A 9441-nucleotide genomic window follows, 5' to 3' on the forward strand; every position below is an offset into this window, starting at 1 on the left:
TTTAATTTTTTTTATTGCTTAAAGTATTACAAAGGGTATTATATATGTGTCCTTTTTTATCTCCGCCCTTGACAATCCCCTGGCCTCCCCTACCCCCCAGTGTCTTATGTCCATTGGTTTTGCTTATATGCATGCATACAAGTCCTTCGGTTGATCTCTTACTCCCCTCCCTTCTGCCCCCCAACCCTCTCTGGCCTTCCCACTGCAGTTTGACAATCAGTTTGAGGCAGCTCTGCCTCTGTATCTATTATTGTTCAAAAGTTTGTAATGGTCTTTATTATCCATGAATGAGTGAGATCATGTGGTATTTTTCCTTCATTGACTGGCTTATTTCACTTAGCATAATGCTCTCCAGTTCCATCCATGCTGTTGCAAATGGTAAGAGTTCCTTCTTTTTTACAGCAGCATAGTATTCCATCGTGTAGATGTACCACAGTTTTCTAATCCATTCATCTACTGATGGGCACTTAGGCTGTTTCCAGATCTTAGCTATGGTGAATTGTGCTGCTATGAACATATGGGTGCATATATCCTTTCTGATTGGTGTTTTTGGTTTCTTGGGATATATTCCTAGAAGTGGGATCACAGGGTCAAATGGGAGTTCCATGTTTTGTTTTTTGAGGAAACTCCATACTGTCTTCCATAGTGGCTGCACCAGTCTGCATTCCCACCAGCAGTGCACGAGTGTTCCTTTTTCTCCACATCCTCTCCAGCACTTGTCGTTTGTTGATTTGTTGATGATAGCCATTCTGACAGGTGTGAGATGGTACCTCATTGTTGTTTTGATTTGCATCTCTCGGATGATTAGTGACTTTGAGCATGTTTTCATATGTCTCTTGGCTTTCTGAATGTCCTCTTTTGAAAAGTGTCTATTTAGGTCCTTTGCCCATTTTTTGATTGGATTGTTTATCTTCCTTTTGTTAAGTTGTATGAGTTCCCTATAAATGTTGGAGATTAAACCCTTATCGGTGATAACATTGGCAAATATGTTCTCCCATGCAGTGGGCTTTCTTGTTGTTTTGTTGATGGTTTCTTTTGCTGTGCAGAAGCTTTTTATTTTGATGTAGTCCCATTTGTTTATTTTCTCTTTAGTTTCCAATGCCCTAGGAGCAGTATCAGTGAAGAAATTGCTTCGGAATATGTCTGAGATTTTGTTGCCTTTGGATTTCTCTAGTTTTTTTATGGTTTCCCATCTTACATTTAAGTCCTTTGTCCATTTTGAGTTTATTTTTGTGTATGGTGTAAGTGGGTGGTCTAGTTTCATTTTTTTGCATGTATCTGTCCAATTTTCCCGACACCACTTATTGAAGGGACTGTCTTGACCCCATTGTATGTTCTTGCCTCCTTTGTCAAATATTAATTGAGCATATTGGTTCGGGTCGATCAGACACTACTTTTGAAATGTCAATTTGTCGAGAAGAGAATTCATTCATAACTGCTTTACATATTTCAGGCCCCGTTAGTACGCTCAGGTAGAGTTAGAAGGACAACCATCTCTTCACATATTTCATCACCTTTACAAAGTCGAGAAAAAATGGCCAGCCTAGATGACGATGTAATGTCTGTACTTTCATCAATACAAATAGAAAAAAATTGACATGAAGACAAATCTTTTGTTAATTGTTCAGCAGTATTACTCGCCAACTTAAGTATCCTATCCTTAACTGTTTTCCTGCTCACGGACAAATCTTTAATGCGCTGAATAATCTTTTCTTTTTCTGAGAGGGTTTCGCGTGCCAGCAAAAGTTACTGGCGTGCCATGTTTGGCACGCATGCCAGGGGTTGCCCACCCCTGCACTAGGACTTGAAGAAACCTTGAGATGAACTAGTTTGTATAATTAGGCCTGGAGAGGTTAAGTAACTTGTTCAGGTAATAATGTTATCCAAGTGGTTACTGATCAAGCAGGGACTAGAATTCAGGTCTCCAGACCAGCATGCTAGTCTTCCCTCAGCACTGCATTTCTGACTAGAACTATCTCAAGCTGCTGTCTTGCACACAATGATGTGAAAGACTTCACAGTCAAGAAACTTTATTAGTTGCCCTAATAAAGATACTATATTTCATTCAGCAATCATAATTTCATTGTATATTTAAATAAGTAGATTCCATATATCATATAAGCTTAATTAGAACACAGCTAAGAGTTTGCTTGCTGTGGCTTAGATCTTGAAGGACAGAGAGGCTCACCTTCTGTTTGCCAGAAAATAGCAGTAGAAGCAATCGCATAAAATGTACATTAGTGCTGCCCTAAAATCTTCAAGTGTAATTTTAGATAAGAAGCGTCAAGTTTCTAGAAGTGCACCTTCTCTCCACAAAACTAATCTTTACATAAATCTAGTGTATTGTCTTTTTGATGTGGTCTGGGTACTTCTTTTCAACACCAAAGGAACCACAGAGTTAATGAAGTGTTTGCCCTAAAAGTAGTTCTCTTAAGGAAGAGAATTCCCTTTCCTTCCTTTGGTGTATATCAGAAAAATGAGGTATTTATTTTTGTGACCTAACTCCTTCTTTTTCTAAGCTTTGGCTGTACTTTGTGGATGATCCATATGTATTCAAAGCTCTTTGCAGCACGAGAGAAAAGCTCTGCACTGTACCAGGGACTCCCTGGCCTCAGAAAGCCCTGTAAACAACCTGACTATAAAGTTTGGTATGTGGGGTCCCCTGGATCCTTGCTACTCAAAGAGAGTGATCTATGGGCCAGCAGCACTGGCATCACCTGGGAGGTTGTTAGAAATGCAGAATCTCGAGCGTGAATCAAAATCTACCTTGTAACAACCTCCCCAAATGATCTGTATGTGCCGTTCTAGATGCTTCTGTGTGAACATATATTGTTTCTCTCTGGTCTAGAGTAAGGGTGAGTCCACTGTATCCCCACTCTCAAGGTAAAACCTTAGGTGGACAACAAGAAGCTTTGGTTAGTTGGGGACGTAGTTTCATTAATTTTGCCAGATAGCTATTAATCTTGGATTGGAAGGAAGTTTAGAGGTCATCAAACTCAACCATCATTATTGCTGTGAATTTCAGTATAATGGTCAATGTTTGTAAAAAGGTTAAATTGTGTTCGGCGTATTCTGTTCAAGCAGTTAAAAACATATAATACATCTTAGAAAGGCAGCCATAAGAATGGGATAAATTTATATATTAAAACACTTTTAGTGATTAAAGGAATAAACATCAGTTATCTGGAAAACTTATTGCTATGAAATGTCTCAGCCATGGAGGTGTCCCCAAAGAAGTGTTTACCTCTTAAATCCATATTCTAACTCAATATGCTAATATATATTATTGATTTCAGAGAGGAAGGGAGAAGGAGAGAGCTAGAAACATTAATGATAAGAGAGGATCATTGATCAGCAGCCTCCTGCACAACCCCTACTGAAGATCTAGTCTGCAACCCCGGCATGTGCCCTGACCAGGAATCAAATTGTGACATCCTGGTTTATAGGTCAACGCTCAACCACTGAGTCATGCCGGCTGGGCAAAATTCACTGTCTTACTAGTAAACAATTATAAATTTAGTTTAACTTCCCATAAATTCAATCAATTGCTATTATCTATTAAATTAAAATTTTTATAAAGGGAAGAGAAGAGATAAATCCCCTTACATAAGAATCTCTATATATAAAAGGCTAATATGCAAACTGTCCCCTTGGGAGTTCAACCAAGAGACCAGGAGTTTGATCACTTGCTATGACATGCGCTGACCACTAGGGGGCAGCACAGAACATGGCAGGTGACCAGTGGTGGCGGTGGGGCACTGAGGGAGTGAGGGAAGGAGGAGGTGGGGAGGCAGGGAGGTGGGGAGCCTGATCAGCCCTGATTGCCAGCCAGGCCTAGGGACCCTACCTGTGCGTGAATTTCGTGCACCGGGCCTCTAGTTCTAAATAATATATGAAGATAAACCTTTTCCCCCTTCCAGACTGGTCTTAATGACTCACTTCCAAAAAATAGAGAATGCAAAGGAAAAATATTAACTTTACAAGGGAAAACCTGACAAATACCACCTTAACTAAATGATCAGGGTTAAATTGACATCACCAGTGATACCATGGGGCTGTCACCTACCTCCTAATATAATGCAATGAGAAGGGCACCTCATCTCTCTCATATTCTTTCCCATAACACCCATAACCCCAGTCTAATCACAGGGAGACAAGACAAAGCCACTTTGAGAGACAACCTACGAAATAACCAACCAACAGTACTCCTCAAAACTATTAGGGTCATGAAAACAAAGACTAAGAAACTGTCAGATCAGAGGAGACCAGAGAAGACATGACAACTAGATGCAATGTGGGATTCTGGAATGGAAGAAGAACATTAGTGGGAAACTGGTGAAATCTGAGTAAATCTGAAGTTTAGTTAGTAGTAGTAATGCAGAGTATTGTTTCCGACGAATGTACCATGGCAATTAATATAAGATGATTACATTGAAGGAAATGCAAATTGGGATACAGGAACTCTGTTCTATCTTTGTAACTTTTTTATAAATCTAAAACCTGTAATGGAAAATAAAATAAAACTTCCCACAAACTCATGCAAATGGTTTAAACATATTAAAGTAAGATTTCTCTTGAGATATAGATTCCACAAGTTTAGAGGGCAGACTTGTGCGAAGTGCCTACCTATAACATCTGCACTTAACTCTCTTCTTGGGAAACATTTTGCTAAACCTGGAAGTTAAAGGCTTACAGATCTGAATTCCCAGAGCATAAAATCCAGGTCCATTTTCCTAAAGCTCATTAACTCTTGGAAACAGAATTGCACTGAGAAGTCATCTCAGCAATGTGTGATGAGTATAGATGGGTCGTTTGGTCTTTCTGAGACATAGTTATCCCATCTACAAAATGAGGTCCCTCTCAGTTCTAAAATTCTATAAATACTCCTTTCTCAAATATTTTAAACATTGTTTTAAGGTGTGGTATCAATTCTGAGGAGAAAATATCAACATTGTGATTAGCTAATTCCACACACACTTAGTAAGAGGTGATCACTATGGTAGGTGCTAGTGCCTGCCCTCCAGAGGTCTCAGTCTGGTGAGAGAGATCAGTCTGTATAGAAGCTGCGACAGCCAGGTGACAAGATCCTTAAAAGAGGTGCTAACAAGGTGTGCTGGTGCACAGGGAGGAATTGCTTCCCTCTGCTGTGGAGGCCAGGGAAGGCTTTGGACCTAAGAAAGTAGGAAGATCATGAAATGTGACTCTTTGATCTAAACAGTCAGTGAGGAGTCAACCCTATAGTAGTAGTCATTTATTACAACTGGCTGTACATGAAAATCTGGGATTATTGGATTTCTCCATCTATGAATTAGCTGCTAGGTCAGAAATGTGGTTGCTACAGAGCTGGGCCAGAAAAGCACAGTTGTATCATTTTGCAGATTCACTCTCTTGGGAATGTGGATATGCATGAAATCTGTCCCCTGAGGTGACTTAATTGCTGTCACATGAACAACATGATAGGAAAGGCCAGGTGTTGGCTGTTATATTCTGCCATTTCTAAATCAAGCCTTCATAAAAAATTCATGCCTCTCTGATCATTCCGTTCCCATCTTATGACTGAATATTGTGGCTTAGGCCTGGCTTTTAAATTCTGAACAGCATGGTAGAAACAGAAATTTAGGGTTCCTAAGCAAAGTTCAAAATTGGCTCCACCTTTTGACCCTAAGTTTGCAAATTCTGAATAATTCTATTTGGACAGACCTTTCCTTAGTAAGGAGAACGTGACTGGTGATAGTGGTGGGGGTGCCACTTAAATGATTTTGGGGTGGGGGAGCAGTGAGTGCTTTCTCCTGGAATGTTGACCAAGCCAAGAAGGAATACTCCAGAAGGGTACAGAAAGCTGGCAGATGTTACTTCTCCATTTCCCAGGGCCCAACTAGAGAGGTGCCTTTTGCTGGGAGTGATAATTCTGGAAAATTCCTCACCAGCAACAAGTGGGATAGGCAGCAGTGAAAGAGCAAGCACAGACCTGAGAGAACTGGGCAGAGTGCAGGATAGACAGAAGTGCATTCCCACACTAATCTCCCCATCCTGCCAGAGCACTGCATGTGTGGACACGAGGAGCCAGGTGGCTTTGGGAGGTTTTCTCCCAGAACAGTATCTACCATTCTCTTGGGCAGAGCTGCGAGGGACAACATCTGTAACAATAAGAGAGTTCTTCGTAGGAATACACAGAACTCTTTGCTTCTTTTTAAATTATGTTTCTTTTTCTGATTGTAAATGTAATAATGGCTCATGGAGAAAACTATACAAGTTGCAGAAAAGCAGAAAGAAGAATATAAAGAATTCCCATTATATTTTTATTCAAATAGTCACTATTAAAATTTTAGTGAATTTCTTTCCAGGATTTTATATCCATAGATATTCAATATGGTTGAGAGACTACCATATATATACAATTTTATATTCTGTTCTTAACAGCATGACATAAGAATTGTCCTCCCCAAGAAATCTGAGGCATTTCTATACACCAATAGTGAACTTTCAGAAAGAGAGATTATAAAAACAATCCCATTTACCATCGCACCAAAAAAATTAAGCTACCTAGGAATAAACTTAACTAAAGAGGTAAAAGACCTCTACTCAGAAAACTACAGGACATTGAAAAAAGAGATAGAGGAAGACATAAACAGATGGAAGAACATACCGTGTTCATGGATTGGTAGAATCAACATCATTAAAATGTCCATACTACCCAAAGCAATCTATAAATTCAAAAGTTATTAAAATTCTTTGTAAACATTCTTATTAGTGGCTGCATGTTTATCCTTTGATTAAGTTGTTCTAAACTCTAAATTTATTCAGTTAAGAAATATTCAGCCCTAGCCAGTTTGGCTCTATGGATAGAGCATCAGCCTGCAGACTGAAGGGCCCCGGGCTCGATTCCAGCCAAGGGCACATGCTGGGGTTGCAGGCTCGATCCCCAGTAGGGGGAGTGTGGAAGGCAGCCAACCAATGATTCTCTCTCATCATAGATGTTTCAATCTCTCCCTCTCCCTTCCTCTCTGAAATCAATTATATATATATATGGAAATACTCATTAAGAAAAATTTATTTGTTCACATTAGAGCCAAATATTGAATGTGTTGTAATTTCCTTAACCATTCTTTAGTTGTTGGTTATTCAATCATTTCTTATTTCATAACATTTTTGAGGATCTAGGCCAGATGTGAAAATAGGAAGTCAGATTGAAAAAAAGGGTTGAAAAAAATTCTGGGAGAGGAATTTGGGCTGAAGGAATGAGACAAGGAAGAGGGGCCAGTGAGAGCCACCTTCCCACCACTAAGGGATCCAGGGAGAGTTATTGTACAACCAGAAACTGTTCATGGGCAAAGAAATTTTTGTGGTAATGACATTCTGTAACATAATCATAGTATTTCACTATTACATCATTTCTGGAATTGGCCAATATTCCTTCCTTTCTTTTGGGTGCTGATTAGCTGTGGCCTATCCCTGGGCAGCTCTATCAGTTCTAGTGACAGGGTTCGTTTGGGTTAGGAAACAGTGACAGGCTACTAGTATCTGAGGCACAACTCTTTCTGCAGGGTGAGAGGAGCTATTTTAGCCGCTGCTAAAAATCTTGAGGTTGGACTTGAGTGGGAATAAATATGTAGTCTATTTCCAGAACCAATTGGATAGACCCTCTAGAGCAGTGGTTCTCAACCTTCTGGCCCTTTAAATACAGTTCCTCATGTTGTGACCCAACCATAAAACTATTTTCGTTGCTACTTCATAACTGTAATGTTGCTACTGTTATGAATCGTAATGTAAATATCTGATATGCAGGATGGTCTTAGGCGACCCCTGTGAAAGGGTCGTTCGACTGCCAAAGGGGTCGCGACCCACAGGTTGAGAACCGCTGCTCTAGAGCATCCTGCCCCTTCCTGGTGATCTCCCTTCTTTGATTGTAGTGCATGGGGCAACAGCTACACCTATGTTAAAATACCTTCCCTTGCCTCTGCAGAGTTCGCAAAGTGTCTAAGCCATTTCTGCACTTGTTTAGAGGCCTCATACCATGTCTGATCTTTATCTTCAGCTTCAGCTATGCCTGACCTATGGAAGTTTAATTTGTCAAAGACTCATTACCACACAATCTTATGGGCACGGTGTTATCCTAAGAAGGCAATTATCTGATAAATAGCTCCTGGAAGAAACACTCAGTGATATCCTGAAGGATACTGGGAGCATGTGACACAACATGAAGCTTACAGGAGAGAATCTAATATTAGAAGTTGTACTACATATATACCTTGTATTATGCAATAGATTTTTCCCTGAGAATTTATGAGAAAATCAAGAGGTATAGAAATTAAGCGCACACAGGCCTGAGTTTGAATTTGGCTCTGTCAGCTACTTGGCAGCTGTTTAACTGTGGGCAATTTATTTAAGCTCTCTAAGACTCAGTTTTCTCTTCTACATGAAATTATTGTAAGAATACTTCCTCATAGATGAGTAAATGAGATAACATATATGAAGCTTTTATTTGGCACATAGTAAGCACTCAGTAAACAGTAACTGTTATTTTTAGGAAGAGTGGGAGTGACTTTAAAGTTAAAGTCAGCAAATATTAATTGAGCACTAAGGCCAGGGTCATGTGATAGACAACCCCATACACAAAAATACTTTATCTTTTTCTATATGGATTTATTTATATTAAAATGATAACTTTACCTTTTACAAAACAGTAGATTTATTACATTATCTACTAAATTCCAAGCAAGTCTCCTCCAAAAGATAGGAATATTGGTGATAATGTCTCTTACAAGCCCATTGTTTAATTCTTTAAGAGTAAACTGTATTCACTACTTATTTATCTATTCCAAAAGAGAAATTTCCTCTCAATCATTTAACTCTGAGGTTACATTTCATATTTTTTTTAAAGATAAAGGGTGTTTTTAAACTGAGTCCTATGCAATCTATTTAAAGAAGTATTCTCACTTTGTATTTTTAAGCAGCTATTAATTTTGCCTCGAGTCAAAGAAGGATGTTAGTTCCTCTAAATGGGCATCAATTCCTTCCTAAATCAAGGTATTTCAATTTGTACCTCTCCTAAGATTAAGGAGACCCAAAGAAGATGTATAAATGGCCAATAAGCACACGAATAGATTATCAACATCATTAGTCATAAGGGAAATGAAAATTAAAACCACAACATTATACCATGTCCCACCCACTAGAATGGATATAATAAAAATGTTGGTGAGGATGTGGAAAAATTGGAACCCTCACACATTGCTTGTGGGAATGTAAAACTGGTTCAGCTACTTGGGAAGATAGTTTGCCAGTTCTTCAAAATGTAAATCATGGAGTTACCATACGATTCAACAATTACAATCCTAGGTATATATCAATGAGAAATGAAAACATACATCCACACAAAAACTAACCTATTGCCAATGAGGAAGAAGAAGCCAGGAGTTCACAGTCTATATACCATTTCAT

Source organism: Myotis brandtii, unplaced genomic scaffold, assembly GCF_000412655.1.
Source record: "Myotis brandtii unplaced genomic scaffold, ASM41265v1 scaffold521, whole genome shotgun sequence".
Classification (NCBI taxonomy): Eukaryota; Metazoa; Chordata; class Mammalia; order Chiroptera; family Vespertilionidae; genus Myotis; species Myotis brandtii.